The following is a 17,973-nucleotide window of genomic DNA, read 5'->3' as shown; positions in this document are numbered from 1 at the left end:
CACAGTCACATCTGGAAATCAGACAGACAGTGTAGGGAGAGCTGCTGCTGAGATAGGGTCCGAATTGGGGGTTTATAAGTTAGTGTGGGTATACCATCATAGAATACACAAATCCAGCTAAACTAACAGTCCTTCTAAGGACTAATTACGGGGGTATATAGATTGCAGTGCTAGGTTGGCAAGGGAGTGTATGTGGCTATATACACACACGTCAGTGCAATTCATGCAGGCACTGTATGTGGGTATCTAGATATTGTATACATCAAGAGGGTCCATTCCATTACTGTCAGCTGCTGCCTATTACATATATTGACCGTATATACCTAGCCCCAGGTATCAGTGGCTAGGAAAAAAAATTTTTGGCATCTTAATCCTGATTATTTTATTCCAAAGCAATCCAGAACCCTTTTTTTTTCTCCATTTGCTTGTTGACACTGCAGACTACAGCCAGATCCTTTTCATAGTACAGCGTGAAAATCCAGCAATTTTAAACTGGCTTGCCCGTCCCAGGCATCACAACTGAGTGTGCAGAAAAGTCTGCCATTTTTTGTGGTACTGTAGAATTTTTTTTGGAGTGTCTTATACAAATCTTTGACAACATTTTGTGCCAATAAAATATTTAACTACAGAGCAGATACTTTACACTGGGTTTTGTCTGCCACACAGATCGCATATCATTGTGCTCAAAATTTTGCCATTTCAGGCCTCCATAGAATTTTTTTGTTGTGTCATAGCCTAATTATTGACACAATTTTGATGGCAAAAAAAATAAATAAATAATAATGTAGGGCAGATTAGAAAGTGGGCTCTCTCCGACAGACGCCTCATCTATCTGTGGCCTACAAATTGTGGCATTTCAGGCATCCATTCCACTGTATTTGCTGTGTCTTACCCTAGTTACTGACAACCGTTTTATAACAAAAATACAATTTTACCTACATTCCAGATATTTTAAAATGTGGTTTTCCCGCACACGGGTGACATACAAGTTCGCTGCCAATTCAGCCATATATAGTGAACGTGGAAAATATCGTAGTCCATTTAAAATGGGCAAGCCGCATGGCAAGGGATGGGAAAGTGGACGTGATGGTGCATGCAGAGGCAGAGGGCAAGCTGAAATTGTGCCACAACAAACACAGACATCTTCTTGCATGGCCTTCCTGTCCGAATTCATAGGGGACTGCAGAAGAGCACTACTGAAACCAGAGCAGTGTCAAAAGGTTGTTGGCTGGATAACGGATAATGCTTCCACTCACTTTTCCACCACCACCAGAACCCTGTCTTCCAAACAGTCAAGCCTGAGTAGCTTTGAGTCTGGACCGCATATTCCTCACCTTTATCCTCATTCCTCCTGCCATGCCGAGTGGACGGAGACAACTGATCCCACACTTGGACTTTATGAAGAGCTGTTCATTTTTCCATTTAAAGATTTGGGCATCTCGCTCAGTCCACTTGGAGCGGGGCAAGGTGAGATCGCATGTAGCGATGGCCAAATATTTGAGCAGCCACGTTCATATAAAGGCGACGGTGGGAATGTGTCAGAATAGGTGGACGATGATGAGACACAATTGCCAGAAAGTCAGGAGGAGGACCAGGGAGCGGAAGGTGAAGCCGAGGTGTTGGATGATATATACAGTGGGGAAAAAAGTATTTAGTCAGTCAGCAATAGTGCAAGTTCCACCACTTAAAAAGATGAGAGGCGTCTGTAATTTACATCATAGGTAGACCTCAACTATGGGAGACAAACTGAGAAAAAAAAATCCAGAAAATCACATTGTCTGTTTTTTTTTCCATTTTATTTGCATATTATGGTGGAAAATAAGTATTTGGTCAGAAACAAGCAATCAAGATTTCTGGCTCTCACAGACCTGTAACTTCTTCTTTAAGAGTCTCCTCTTTCCTCCACTCATTACCTGTAGTAATGGCACCTGTTTAAACTTGTTATCAGTATAAAAAGACACCTGTGCACACCCTCAAACAGGCTGACTCCAAACTCCACTATGGTGAAGACCAAAGAGCTGTCAAAGGACACCAGAAACAAAATTGTAGCCCTGCACCAGGCTGGGAAGACTGAATCTGCAATAGCCAACCAGCTTGGAGTGAAGAAATCAACTGTGGGAGCAATAATTAGAAAATGGAAGACATACAAGACCACTGATAATCTCCCTCGATCTGGTGCTCCACGCAAAATCCCACCCCGTGGGGTCAGAATGATCACAAGAACGGTGAGCAAAAATCCCAGAACCACGCGGGGGGACCTAGTGAATGAACTGCAGAGAGCTGGGACCAATGTAACAAGGCCTACCATAAGTAACACACTACGCCACCATGGACTCAGATCCTGCAGTGCCAGACGTGTCCCACTGCTTAAGCCTGTACATGTCCGGGCCTGTCTGAAGTTTGCTAGAGAGCATTTGGATGATCCAGAGGAGTTTTGGGAGAATGTCCTATGGTCTGATGAAACCAAACTGGAACTGTTTGGTAGAAACACAACTTGTCGTGTTTGGAGGAAAAAGAATACTGAGTTGCATCCATCAAACACCATACCTACTGTAAAGCATGGTGGTGGAAACATCATTCTTTGGGGCTGTTTCTCTGCAAAGGGGCCAGGACGACTGATCCGGGTACATGAAAGAATGAATGGGGCCATGTATCGTGAGATTTTGAGTGCAAACCTCCTTCCATCAGCAAGGGCATTGAAGATGAAACGTGGCTGGGTCTTTCAACATGACAATGATCCAAAGCACACCACCAGGGCAACGAAGGAGTGGCTTCGTAAGAAGCATTTCAAGGTCCTGGAGTGGCCTAGCCAGTCTCCAGATCTCAACCCTATAGAAAACCTTTGGAGGGAGTTGAAAGTCCGTGTTGCCAAGCGAAAAGCCAAAAACATCACTGCTCTAGAGGAGATCTGCATGGAGGAATGGGCCAACATACCAACAACAGTGTGTGGCAACCTTGTGAAGACTTACAGAAAACGTTTGACCTCTGTCATTGCCAACAAAGGATATATCACAAAGTATTGAGATGAAATTTTGTTTCTGACCAAATACTTATTTTCCACCATAATATGCAAATAAAATGAAAAAAAAACAGACAATGTGATTTTCTGGATTTTTTTTTCTCAGTTTGTCTCCCATAGTTGAGGTCTACCTATGATGTAAATTACAGACGCCTCTCATCTTTTTAAGTGGTGGAACTTGCACTATTGCTGACTGACTAAATACTTTTTTTCCCCACTGTAAACTGACCCAACCTGGCAGTAGGACTACCACCATCATCAAGCACGTCCACATCCTTGTCCCAGCGCAGCCTTCAGTTGCCCATACCCCAGTCATTGGAACGCAAGCGTAAATAAGCAGCCAACGCCCCACAGGCCACAGTACTAAATTAAACACATTTCTCATCTGCTTGCGCTCGAAATGTTGCCTTTTAGGCTCGTGGATACGGAAGCTTTCCACAACTTGATGGCGGCGGCGGTCCCAAGGTACTCGGACCCCAGCTGCCAATTTTCCTGGTGTGTTGACTCGGCATTACAAAACCATGTGTCCAACAACATCACATGTGCCCTGAACAATGCTGTTTCTGAGAAAGTCCACCTAACCACGGACACGTGGATAAGTGCTTGTGGGCAGGAATGCAACATCCCGCTGACGGCACACTGGGTTAACATAGTAGAAGCCGGTACCCAGAAGGACCTTGGGATGGAACACGTCCTCCCGAAGCCGAGGATTGCGGGTCTTACGTAAATCAGGGTTGCCCCCACAGTCTACAGCTCCTGCACCTCATCCTCCTCTTCAGCCTCCATCTCCGAAATGACCACATCTGTCACACGCTGGAAGCACTGCCACAGCCAAGCGTCAACAGGCTGTACTGAAGCAAATATGCTTAGTTGACAAACCGCACAATGCTGAAGAGTTGTGGACAGCTCTGAAAGAGCAGGCAGATGTGTGGCTGACATCGCTGAACCTACAGCCAGGCCTGGTCGTGTGTGATAGGCGAGCTCACACACATGATACCATGCCTAGCCCATGTGCTTAACCTCATTCAACGGTTTCATGAAAGCTACCTGGAGCTGCTTGTCAAAGTACGCTGTCCGAGTGGCCATTTTAGAAAGTCAGTTCCAGCTTTCACCGCCCTTGCTGTGCTTCAGCAGCATTTGCAGATTCCGGCTCACTGACTGGTGTGTGATGTCCCCACGCTATGGAACTCTACACTGCACATGTTGGAAAGGATTTATGAGTAGAAGAGGTCAGCTGTTGACTACCAGCATCCACAAGGCTGTCGGTATTCAGTTCAGACTCCACACAAGACCTCAGGAGTGGACATGGATGTCAGACATATGTACCATCATACAAAACTTTTAGGAGTCCACCAAGATAGTGAGTGGCGAGAACGCCATAACTAGCGTCACATCGTTCTCGGTCTTCTGAAACGCTCTCTGCTCACAATCAAAGAGGTGGCATTGCAGGCTGAGCACGATGAGATGGAGGATATGATGGAGGAAGAGGAGGGCGTGAGCAGTCGTCCTCTTGGTGAGGACACCAAAGTCTTGCCTGTTAGCAGTCTGCCACGCATGGCTGACTTTATGTTGCGCTGTCTTTCCCATGGCCCTCGTATTGTCAAAATTTTGGCTGACAGTCATTACTGGTTGGTGACACTTCTAGACCCACGCTACAAGGAAAGCTTTCAATCTCTTCTTCCAGAGGCAGACAGATGTACTAAAATGATGCAGTACCAGAAGGCCCTTGTTGCAGAATTATTACAAAAGTTTCCATCTGAAAACGCTGGCGGTAGAGGTCACAGTTCAATGGACAACCAAGGAGTACAGGCGAGAGAGACAACTCCAATCCAGCAGAGGCAGGGGAACACTGTCAAAGTTCTGGGAGAGTTTTCTCAGACCTTCCCATCGCAGTGGCCCTGAGGCGAGGGGTACTCTCACAAGGAGTGTAAAGATTTGGAAGATGGTGAGGGAGTACCTTGCTGACCGTACCAATGCCCGCCAAGATTCCTCTGTGCCTTTTAATTATTGTTATTGGGTCTCAAAGCTGGATACACGGCATGAACTGTCTTTCTACGCCTTGGAGGTCCTGGCCTGTCCTGCCGCTAGTGTTTTGTCAGAGTGCGTCTTTAGTGCCGCTGGAGGAATTATAACTGATAAGCGCATCCACCTGTCAATTGAAAATGCTGACAGGCTGACTCTTATAAAAATGAACAAGGGCTGGATTGGGCTAGACTTCTGTACACCACCGCATGATAACAGTGAAACCTAACCTCTAATCCAGTGTCTTTTTTGGGAGGTATATTCCCATGCATCTCTTCACATCCACACATACGCTTCCTGATTTTGGCTGTTTGCGGTTATCCTCCTCATCATCCACCACCACCACTAGATCACCATGGTGACCATGGTCTGTGATGCAACAGCCACTAGAAATTTTTGCAAGGGTGTTTACGATGCCCGATCCAAAAATGTTTATACTATGTTGAGGTGTCCCCCCAGGGGAAAACGTTTTTCAGCCTATACACTTAGGATATGTGCACACGTTGCGGATTCTGCTGCGGATTTTTCTGCACGGAATTGGCTAAATCCGCAGGTAAAATGACCTGCGTTTTACCTGCGAATTTAGTGCGGATTAGCCTGCGGATTTCCCCTGTGGTTTTCTATAATGGAGTAGATGTCAAAATGCTGTGGATCCGCACAAAAGAATTGACATGCTGCGGATTTAAATCCGCAGAAAATCAGGGTGGAAAAATCTGCAGCATGTGCACAGCGTTTTTCAATTTTCATAGACTTTAATGGTACTGTACAAAGCAGCAGAATCTGCTGCGGATCCGCAGGGCTAAATCCGATGCGGATCCGCAGCAGAATCCGCAAAGTGTGCACAGACCCTAAGTGTATGGGCATTACAAGTATAGGAGACCTGCTCCTTTAAACTGGGAAAACATTTTTCGCAGGCCATCCTCCACATTTCTTCCTTGGGGGATTGGAGTGTGCAAATTTTGGGCAAACTTTAGGGAACTTAAAAAAAATCAGCATAACGTGAACTTTGGTTGCAAGTAGCTATCCAGTACCTCGGTTCAAAGGTTTATTGGGGTTTGTGTAACTTTGGTGCAGGGCAGGTCTTGCATTCAATGCATAAGCAAACAGTATGGGAGTACCAAATAAATACTGGGAACTTGGGTTGTTGGGGTGCGTCCAAATTTAGGGCAGTCCTGCCACTCGCTGCATACGCAATAATAATATAAGGGACACAATGTTTAATAATGGGAACAACAAAGCATAGCCGGCTGAGGGCCCTCTAAAAATAGATTTTAAGGCTTTCAGAGTCCCTCCTTCATGAACGAAACAGGATACGTCTGATGTTTCACAAACCATATGGCCAAATAAGGTTGTAAACTGTTAGGGTGAGTGCACACGCTGCGGATTCACCTACGGATTTTTCCGCGCGGATTTGCAGGTAAAACCGCAGGTAAAGTGACCCGCAGTTTTCCTGCGGATTTGCCAGCGGTTTTCCCCTGCGGATTGACAATGGAACAGGTTTCAAACCGCTGCGGAATTCGCAGAAATTGACATGCTGCAGATTTAAAACTGCAGCAAATCCGTGCGGAAAAATCCGCAGCATGTGCACTGCGGATTTGAAATCCCATTGGCTAACATTGTACTGTACAATGTCTGCGGAACTGCTGCGGATCCTGCTGCGGCCAAGTCCAATGTGGATCCGCAGCGTGTGCACATACCCTTAAAGCGACATTTCCCAGTGAATGTATTTGTCTTGGTTGAAAGCAATGGTAAAGTTGAAAAAAGCATCAAAAACGCTACGTGTGAACATAGCCCAAGTGGTGGAGGAACATTTTTGCTTTGGGTTAATTATTTTGCCTTATATAAAAGTCATTAAACTGGAAAGGATGTTCCTTAACATATTTCCCAGGAAAATCCGTTTTGGTTTTGCTTTTGTATGTTTTATGGTGCGCCTGTAAAAATGGCATAAGACTTGGACAAAATTGCTCACAGCTGTGACCTGGGAGTCAGAAATGCTTCCAGGGGTCTTCACCATGATGTTCCCATGTCATTTTAGCACTGTTTCCATCATTTTCAGACGATTTTAAAGTTTAAAAGGATCCCCGGCAGGGTCGCGTTAAAAATACTTGGATTTCCCATACACTTATATTGGGCTTGTTGCTTGGGTTGAGTACCCGAGTATTCCAATTTACTCAACCCGAGCAATGAGCACTTTAGTGCTCGCTCATCACTACTGACAACATGTCTTCGAATTTCCAAGCACTAAATTTTGTTTTTATTTTCAGAAAATTAAAAAAATGGTCAAACTAACAAAATTGCAGTGCTTGCAGACCTCAACTAATGCTAAGAAAACATAATAATTTAGAAACAATACTAATGTTTTAACTCAGGAAGAGTTCAGAAATCAATATTTTGTTGAATAACCATGTTTTTAAATCACATCTTTCATGCGTCTTAGCATGCTTTCCACCAGTCTTTCACACTGCTTTTGGGTGACCTTATGCCACTCCTGGTACAACAATTTAAGCAGTCCTTTTTTGATGGTTTATGACTATCCATCTTCCTCTTGATTACATTCCAGAGGTTTTCAATGGGGTTCAGGTCTAGAGATTGGGCTGGCCATGACAGAGATTTGATGTGGTGGTCCTTCATCCACACATTGATTGACCTAGCTGTGTGGCATGGCGCATTTTCCTGCTGGAAAAAAACAGTCCTCATAGTTGGGGAACTTTGCCTGAGCAGAAAGAATCAACTGTTTTTCCAGTATAACCTTATATGCGGCTTGATTCATAAGTCCGTCGTAAAGATTAACCTGCCCAATTCCAGCCTTGCTGAAGCATCCCCAGATCATCACCGATCCTCCACCAAATTTCACAGTGGGTGCAAGACACTGTGGCTTGTATGCCTCTCCAGGTCTCAGTCTAACAATTAGACCACCAGGTATTGGGCAAAGCTCAAAATTAGACTCATCAGAGAAGATTACCTTACTCCAATCCTCCATGGTCCAATCCTTATGGTCTTTGGCAAACTTCAGCCTGGCTCTCCTTGGCTTCTCATTGATGAAAGGTTTTTTTCTAGCTTTACATGACTTGAGCCCTGCCTCTAGTAGCCTGTTATGAACTGTTTTTGCCATGCACTACACCACAGCTGCCATATGCCATTCCTTTTGTACGTTACTTGATGTCATCCTGCAGTTGCTGAGTGACATTCAAATAAGATGACGGTCATCCCGGTCAGTGCAAAGTCGTTTTCTCCCTCTGCCGGTCTGTAGCTTTGTTGTCCCCAATATGCTGCTTGACCGAGTTGTAATGGACTGTCATCTTTGAAATTTTATGGATGGAGGCAACATGACGCTCACTGTATCCCTCTGCTAGTAAAGCCAGAATTGAGCCCTTCTTTTCCTCATTTAAGACTTTTCTTTTCAACTCCTTTGGCATGGTTAAAAGTTATTTTTTTTTTCATTCCTATTACTAGCACTTGTTTTGCCATCCAGCTTGTCCTATTGCAAGAGGGCAAGAGGATTGTGAACACCAAAGCAGGGTTTTTTTGTTATACTTTCCGTTAAATAAGATTTGTTCAGGTGATCACCTAATCAGAAGCACATATTAAGAATGAGGTGTCCTCTGGTTGGAATTCAACTGACAGTGGAAAGAAATGGCTGTCAGACAGGTAGAGAAGCTGATTTTTATAAAACTGTGCAGTGGTCTCTTAATGTTTGCCAGAGCTGTATACAGTAGATATATAATTATTACAAACCTCCTCTAAAACTTAAGAGCGTCATATGGTCCAGGGCGTCTTCTAGTCCAAAAAATACAGTCTTTATTTTAGTCACTTATATAGTTCCAATAATTCCACAGCGCCTTACAGACATTCTGCCCAGTATGTTCACAAATTACTTTTTTTTTTTGTGTGTGTGCACCAAGCCGTTTTGATGTCAGTTCAGAAAACTGCAGTAAAATGCCATTTTTAAAATGCATAAAGGAAAAAAAAACAAAAACATGTGAACAACATTTTAGAAAGTTCATTCATTTGTGGTTACTGAAACACACTTTTCTGCATTTGAGGGAGAGTAAAAAAAGCTATATGTGACCAAGCTTCTACTGTTGCAGAAGTAGAGTAGCAATGCGGATATTACTACAGATGAAACCAGTGAGAAACTTGATGTGGATCGAATAGCATGTCGACAAATGTCTGTAAATGTTGAAGGTTAGCATGACCCTACTGTAACCGTACTCCAAAAGCCTGGGAATCCAATATTCAGAATATTTATTAACTTATGCCCACCTTTCCTGCAGATATTGATAGTGAAAAGTAAGGATCAATGTGCTACACTTATGGATATACTGAATGATCGATTAGAGAAGATGAGTCTTCTTCAGATTTCTGTACCCTTGTCTCTGGGGATAGATCTGTGCCCCGAGTATCTTGATATATAAAGTGTCAGAAACATCTGGGCACATTGAGCATAAAGGTAAAACATCAGCGCAGATTCATAAAACCATTGCTCTCAGCACATAGGAGAAGATGAGTTCTGCAGGCCTGGAAAATGCTTCAAAAGAATCTCCACTACAAAGACTGTGGGAGCCTTAATAAACCCTTAGTGGAATGAAACACAGACCCAGCGGAGCACTGGAAGATATTAGCTCACAACGGCACCTCACACAAACGCCTCAAAGGACATCTGTTTGGAACATGTGTTTGTCGTGTCTGCTCGGCATGACCCGCCTTTCTGAGGTGAACAACATTAAGAGCCACATATACAAAGAGCTGTGCTAACAAGATAATGGCAGCACAGTAAATCTGTCAGCAGTACATTAAAACTAATGGTCTACTTCCATCTAGTGGTGTCATTGGGTCAATGCAGCTTCAAAAGGATCATTGCTAACTGCAGAATTCAGGAGTAGGCACAATGGTGTCTTCTTGTAGTCCTACATCGTATAGAAAATATATATTTGTGCGTTACACTAACTGTTTTTGAATTGGGTAAAAATAGATATGCTTGAATGAGTAGTGGGCTAGAGTGACGACTTATCCAAGAGGTCACAAAAGACCCCACAACAACAACAATCAAACAACTGCATGCCTCACTTGCCTCAGTTAAGGTCAGTGTTCATGACTCCACCATAAGACAGAGACTGGGTAAAAATGGCCTGCATGGCAGAGTTCCAAGACGAAAACCACTGCTGAGCAATAAGAACATAAAGGCTCATCTCAGCTTTGCCAGAAAACATCTTGATGATCCCCAAGAATTTTGGGAGAATACTCTGTGGACTGACGAGACAAAAAAAGTTTACCTTTTAGAAGGTGTACGTCCCATTACATCTAGCGTAGAACTAACAACATTTCATAAAAGGAACATCTTTCCAACATTAAAATAAGGTGGTGGCCCAACCAGTTATTAGGTTTGGAAAAAAAAAAAAAAAATCACTTTTTCACACAGGGCCTTGTAGGTTTGGATTTATATTTTCCCTTAATAATAAAGACCTTAATTTAAAAAACTGCACTTTGTTTTTACTTTTTACTTGTGTTATCTTTGTCTAATATTTATATTTGTTTGGTGATCTGAAACGTTTAAGTGTAACAATCATGCAATAGAATAGGTAGTCGGCAATTACGTTTTCTGATCCCCCCCTTAAGTGTTGGCCTGAAAGGGATAAAAAGTTTTGTTCTTCTTTGGAGAAATGCACTACCTTTACCTCCATTCCACCTCTGACATTAATTAATGGATCTGATCCGATTCCTCATTGTGACTTACGGTAAATAGGCAAATGCTGCACTGTTGTCTGATAGAATTACCAAGTTCTTTCCTGTACTCCACTTCAAGGTTGGCTGTAAGGCTTTCCTGACTATGGTCAGTTCTTTTAGGTTGGAGGAACCATTTTTTATTCTGGAATCCCACACTTTGAGAACAAAACCCCTCTAACTTAGTGGACTCAGTGGTAATTACTACTGGTTCTTGAACTGTACATGGAATCCCTTTTAACAGGTTTTCAGTGTCTGTCCACCACAGTCACTTTAGAACCTTTGTAGACAGTCGAAATTTGTAATCCAACTAATCTATTGTTGCCTGCATTGCCAGGATCTCCCACTTTAGACTTCTCGCGTGGAATTGAACCCACTGAACCACTGCAGTTGTGACAGTTAGGGAGCCTAACAAGGACATGGATTTGCTTACTGGAATGACATGTTCTTTCTGAAGTTTTAGGATTTTTGACCTGAGCTTTTAAATTTTCTTAGATGGGAGGAAATATTGCTGGCAAATAGAGTTCAAGCTGATGTCCCAAAAAAAAAAAAAAAAAAACCTGAGCCTGAAGTGGTTCCAGTCATCACCCCAAATAGGTAGGTACTGAGATTATAGATGCAGAAGGTCACTTTGAAATTCTACTAGCACGCAGATATTTTTGGTGGTCTGGGAGGATCGGGATGTGATAATATGTATCTTTTAAGTCTATTACTGCCATGAAACAAAAGGGACAGAAGCTTAACTGTAGATCCTGGGGTTTCCATTCTGAGCTTGTATGTAGCAATTCAGGGCTTTTAAATTGATTATGGTTCTGTAGGAACCATCTGTTTGTTTTATTAGAAATTGCTGCAAAACCCTTTTCCCTCTTCTGGCTCTGGTACTCGAACCAACACCCGTTTATTAACTAAGATCCTTTCCAACTAAATTTGGTTCTTTTTCCCCTACCCAGGTCTCTATCATCCAGCGTAGGGAAAATGAAGAAAAAATTAGTTTGAGGCCCCCGGAAAGACTAGAAGTAGAGCCCATTGATAAAACATTTTTTAATCTTCCCCCTACTTGAAGTCTGGTGCCATTGCGGTCTGGAAACAAAAAAGACTGACTAGCACTTCCAAATAAGAAAACTGGTGTGTACAAGTGCGAAGAGTAGCCTTCTCTATACATAAATAAAGTTCCACTCTGTAATGCTAAAGAATGTACATATGAAAACTAGCATTATTGCTCTAGATAAAAAAAATGGAGATGCTTAGCACATAAGCAAATAAAATTGTCCAAATTATGTATAGAGATGGCTATTCTTAGTTTGCACTTGTAGTACAAACCAGTTTTCTGATTTAGAAGAGACAGTCAGTCTTTTGCAATTTATATATTGGCTCTCTGACCGAGCACTCCACCCTTCATCGTGTGGCAGTTTTAATTGCAGCAGGATCCTACCTACCCATAAATTCAGGATTTAACATAAGAGGATTCACAATAGGCAGATTCCCAGCAAACCAGAGATTATCTTGTTGTTGGCAACTGGGCATGCATGAATTGGCCACATTATGTGCTAAGTATCTCTATTTTTTCTTATTGTCTAGAGCAGTAATGCTAGTCATATTTACACTCTTTAGCAATACAGAGTGCAACTTTGTCATTGCTGTTTGGGTCCCTTTGTAGGTGTTGGCCTTTTTAAATAGGGATCCCTTAGTTTGATCTCTTTCCCTAGGCTCATCCACCCCTTCCACCATCTTCTCTCTGGCTACTTCCTCTATTCGCCGAACCCCAAAAGGACTTTCTACATTTTTTGGAGAGGAGGGGGAAAATTCCTTTATCTGCCGCCTTCTCTAGGATTTCATCAAGGAACATACCAAACAAATAATCACCCTGGCAAGGAATGGTGCAGTTTCATTTTTGACTGGAAATCTGCTGACCAATTTTTAAGTCAGAGGGCAATGTGAGCTAAGCTTGAAAGACCACAGGGCATATCCATTGATGTGTCCGCTAGGAAGTCAGCTACTTGAGTAGTGGGTAATGCTCCTAAAATTTGTTCTCTAATTTGTTCCTTATTTGGAAATCTAGCTCTGGAAGCCATTCAACCAGAGTTCTGGCAGTACAAGCGGCCCGCTATACTTTGTTTAAATGAACCAGCCGCCACCTCCTATGTTCCCTGAAGAATGTGTCAGTCTTTCCATCTAATGGATCTCTAAGGCTGGTTTCACATTAGCGCATTTTCAGCGCGCGCACGGCCGGGGGTAGCTCCGCCCCCGAGCCGGCTCTCTGCCCGGCGTGCCCGCCCCTTGCTTGTAGCGCCGCCTACTAGCGGACAGCGGCGCCTGCGATCGGCGCACCCTATCTTTAGCATAGGGTGCGCAGATCGTGCGCAGGCCGTGCGCTAGTTGCGCTTTGACCTGTGCTGCGCACTTTTGACGGTGCGCCGTGCGCGCCAAAATCAGAAAAGTTTGATTTTGGCGCGCACGGCGCACCGTCAAAAGTGCGCAGCACAGGTCAAAGCGCAACTAGCGCACGGCCTGCGCACGATCTGCGCACCCTATGCTAAAGATAGGGTGCGCCGATCGCAGGCGCCGCTGTCCGCTAGTAGGCGGCGCTACAAGCAAGGGGCGGGCACGCCGGGCAGAGAGCCGGCTCGGGGGCGGAGCTACCCCCGGCCGTGCGCGCGCTGAAAATGCGCTAATGTGAAACCAGCCTTAGAGAGATCCTAAATTACCAAAAGTGAAGGGCCACATTTTTTAGAAATCCAGTAAATAGCAACATCAATTTTTGGGGATTTCTCCAAAACATCATTTATATCTTTCTGAAATGAGCATTTCCCTTTAAGGGTACTAGGAATCATAACCTCAACTGGCATCTTCCATTATTTTTCTTATCAGAAAAGTAAATTCTTACTTGCAAGAGTAAACTCACACTTCTACTTCTTTTACTATGAGGAGGTGTGGGAGGAGCTATGGCTGCCTGTTTTTTTCTTTTTCACCCCCCTTTAAAACTTTGACATGCTTTTCAGTGGTCCTATCATCCAAACCTGGAAGTGGCAGCTGAATTCATGAGCTGGTGCACTGTTGACGTCATGCCAAGCTTTACCTCTGACCCCAAAGCAGCTGGGTCCGCCGCATGTGCCCTTGATCTGGTGCCATTTTTAAAATTGTGCATGAAGCGCTACTCATGGCTCAGTCTTCCGAACCCGAAAGCGGGCTGCCAACATCCGAACAAGTGATCCAGGTGGAGAGGTTCTCTAGATATCAGTGCCCCCAACCATCAGACAGCCCTTCGGCTGCCAGGACATCTGATATTTTCTCTATTACCAGGAGAAATATCCCCAGATATCACTTTCCTATTCCTGGTTGAGGATAACATCTAAACACCAGTGTGGCCAGCAACCCCATTCCCAAAGTATTCCAGATATATTTTGCTCCACTTTATGACACCAAGTTCTGCCATAGCCTATTCTTAAAATCATATATTGAAGTGGGCAGAGCTGGGACGTGATGTTCATCAAATTCATGAAGAGTGGTGGATTCCGCTATGCCACAAACCTTACTCCTGCAGAGGTTGGAGTAAGCTCTGTGGCAAGTCCACAAAGCAGCGAATGCCATTACACGCCTCGCCTAACTCATTAAAGAGGCATGAGCCTCTTAATGAATCAGGAGCATCTTCTCCAAAACACCCCCCTCATCAAGATCAACTAAAGAATCGCCAGTCTTGATGAAATCGCCACTTACAGTTCTCGCAGGGCAGGGAAGTTCAGTTGGGAGCCAGGGTTTTGACGCCAGCACAGACTCATGCATAAATTGCCTATAGTTAGTAGAAACGTTATGGTGGTAAAATTATGAAAATCACTTTTTGTTTTGTAAGTAGTGGCGTTTGACTGATATAATGTAAACTAAATTAACATTTGTAGACTTGTCAATCTTATATAAAAAGTTAATACTACAAATCCAGAGCGTTGGGTCTTACACAAGCCCAATTATACCCAGCCCTGGCAGTTCAAAATAAAATGCTAAATCTTTCAAGAAGGTAACCAAAAAAAAAAAAAAAACTTGTGGTGCGTACAGGGTGCTAGTGCAAATTTTTATTTGTTTATCAGTTAAAACCTGCTACTCCCTAAACAAACATGCCTTTCTTACACTTTACAACACTGACCACCTCTCTGATCGGGTGGATAATAGCTGGATGGCGTGTATGAGACCTCACACCAAGCACGGACCTACGTGGAGGTAATATTGCACTGCTGTGTTGCATTGGTAAATTTAGCAGATGACCCAATACCTAGATTTGCCTATCTTATCTGTAGTCCCTATCTTACCGTGACCATTAAATGCATTTATAACCAAGATATATTACAGCATTCAGTGTTATTCAGTACAAAATAAAAACATACTGATCAGTTTACCATCACACAGCATTCTACAGAAGAGGAGCCATGATGTGTAGTCTTCTTTTATCTCCCTTTACCGATAGTCACATAACAGGAGACATATGAACCGGCACCATTTTTTGCCTTTGACAGCAGAGACATACTATTGCTAATGGGGCGACACACTGTCTGAGTCTTCCTATAAAATTAACTGCAACAATATATCTATTTGGCAAGTCTACTTCTATCTAATCATTTTTCTGCTGGGTAGATTGTGAATTAAGTGTAACGTCATACAGATCAGTAATTCACACGATTCACAGACGAATAATTCACACAATTCACAAACAAAACAAATGATTGTGAGGAGGAACCAAGTCTTCTCATGCACTTTACAATACTATGAATATACACACAGAAGACATGGATTCATTCATGCAGCCTCAGTGGAGTTGCTGTACCCAAGCTTAAAAGTGGTTGTCTGCAGGGCTGAGGAGTCAGTAAGCCGAACCGTCAACTCCTCAATATCCCTGACTCCCCGGCTCCACAGCACTGCCTCACTACTGAGAAGGGCCGCCATCAAGGAATTACTGCCCTTACTACTGTATGGGGCCTAGTGAGCAGTAGCAGAAGTGGGGGGGGGGGGCAGACACGCTGGCAGCCTGGGGCCCCCTCTCCTTGATTTGCTCACCTGGCAACAGGCACAACAGTTTAGGGCCGCACGCCAGATCTGTTCCCTGTATATCAGTACTGCAGCACAGTCCCTGTTCTATGGAATAAAAACTGTAATGCTGTAGCCAGAAATTGACGCTACACACCGAGTCAACCCCTTTAGTCATATTTCTAAAGTTTAGATGGCGGTTCCTTATGGTTAGGTTATGTGCTAAAGGCAGTATAAAATCCCAGAGCAATAACCTTGTCTGATTGAAAACATTGTTCTCAAGGGGTCTGCTGTTCAGAACCTGACCCCATTATTAGCCAGAGAAAATAGGTGTTACATTGCAATTCCAATTTCAGAGGACCCCTTTCATTTTACAAAAGACAACTTGACTCTTTCATCTGAGCAATGGCCAGATGACACAGAAGTTGCTCACATTTGCTTTATTAAAATAAAACTATAGCAATTACGGTAAATAGACAGATAGCGATTTTATGTATGGCCATATGGCAGTTGTCTGAGGTTTCAATATGTCATCCACACTGGGGATAGCTAAACAAAAAAATGCAGAATGTTTGTGAAGAACATTTTTCTTTTTGGTTACTCCGTAGATATTACTCATCAAATGATTTATTTTCAGTATCAACCTTCCTCCAGTTCTCGGCGGTCTCACAAAAGATTTGTACTACATACATAAAATCAATGGTATCATGAAAGTTTAATGCAGAGGAGATACGTGGCCATCAGACACCACAGTTCAAACCCAAACGTCTTTGTGTGACCCACAAAAAGCGTGATGGTCAAAAATGTGTATGTTTGCATAAACCCAACGATGACATTGCACCCAAAAGTTATCGCACTTTGACCCTGTTCTAACGGTTAAAGCCCAGGACCAAGTTCCTACAATCCAGCAAAAGGAGCAGTTCCCAGCTGTAGACAGGGACCCTGGTGGTACAGAAAGGGTTTGTTTTGGCTTCAGTTTTCTCCTTCGCCAGCTACACAAGGCTCAGTAAACTCTATACAGTGAATGGAAATTTCAACATTGCTGATACTTCTGCAGGACCTGGGAGATCACATTATCACGGGTATGTGCCAGCAAAGCAGATCAACTCTGCCAGTGACTACTGCCACTGTAGTGGATTGTTTTTCCTCTGTAACTAGTGCTCCTTAGAATGCACCAGTTAGGCTGGTTTCACATTTGCGCTTTTGTGCGCAGCGCATCGTGCGCACTGCGCACCTATATTTAACATGACGTACGCATGGTCTTGCGCATACTTGCGCTTTCGTGCGTTTTTTTGTCTTTCGCGCCAGGCGCGTCAGACGCAACATGTTGCATTTTTGGTTCCGCCCTGTCTCGTCAAAAAAAACGCATGCGCACGCTTGCGCACGGAATGCGCAAAAACACCACATTGGAGCCTATGGGAGCGCATACGTGCGCATGGTCTTGCGCACGCTTGCGTTTTTATGCGCATGCGTTTTTAAGATAAACACGACTGAAATGTGGTCTAGATAGTAAAAAAAAAAATTAAACCAAGGTGATAAAATGGTGTGGGCACTGGGATTCCACAATACTTTAAGGATTGCTCACGAGTGGACACACAGCACAAGCTGCACCAATGTAAGTATGAAAAACCTAATGTCTGGCTGAAATTTCAATACATTTCTATGTACTTATGTCTCTTTTTTTTTTTTATTGCAGCATGTCTTCATCTGGTGAGGAATATGTCCCCGGGACAGTGCAAGAGGCAGAAGAAGTGAGTACCATGCTTCCGTATGGATTGGAAAAAATAAACACATGTGGTTAATTTTTTTTGTTTAATTTTCAGACCTCATCCTCCATCACGCCACCACCACCGGAGGAACGGCAGGAGCAGCAAGGCCAAGTGCGGGCGGGAAGACGTGATGTAAGTACAGACGGACTGTTTTTTTTTTTTTTACTTATTTTCTAGGCTGGTTTATTTTTATTTATTTTTTTTTGGTATTTTTTAAAGTTTTTTTTAAATTTTCATGGTTGTTTTTTTCGATGTTTGTTGCTTTTTTTTGCATTTATTTTCATTTAAAACAAAAAATTTTTTCATGGCTTGTGTATCAATATCTAAAGCTCAAAGTGTGTATGTGTGTATGTGTGTGTATATATGTTTGTTTGGGTATATGGGCACGGGACTATGGGATGGCGGATATGTATGATGGTATATGGGCACGGG

The 17,973-nt window shown here is 43.3% G+C and overlaps 1 protein-coding gene across 2 annotated transcripts in view; it reads right to left on the bottom strand.

Annotated features, from left to right (window-relative positions):
• The window catches only part of BLOC1S5 (biogenesis of lysosomal organelles complex 1 subunit 5), a 109,099-nt gene that overhangs the window by 42,189 nt on the left and 48,937 nt on the right, over positions 1–17,973 (bottom strand). The gene's annotated exons all lie outside the window — the stretch shown is intronic.

Source organism: Dendrobates tinctorius, unplaced genomic scaffold (assembly GCF_039654945.1).
Source record: "Dendrobates tinctorius isolate UK_male_01 unplaced genomic scaffold, ASM3965494v1 ptg000004l, whole genome shotgun sequence".
Taxonomy (NCBI): domain Eukaryota; kingdom Metazoa; phylum Chordata; class Amphibia; order Anura; family Dendrobatidae; genus Dendrobates; species Dendrobates tinctorius.
The sequence above is the reverse complement of the archived record's forward strand: the minus strand, read 5'-3'. Positions and strand labels throughout refer to the sequence as shown.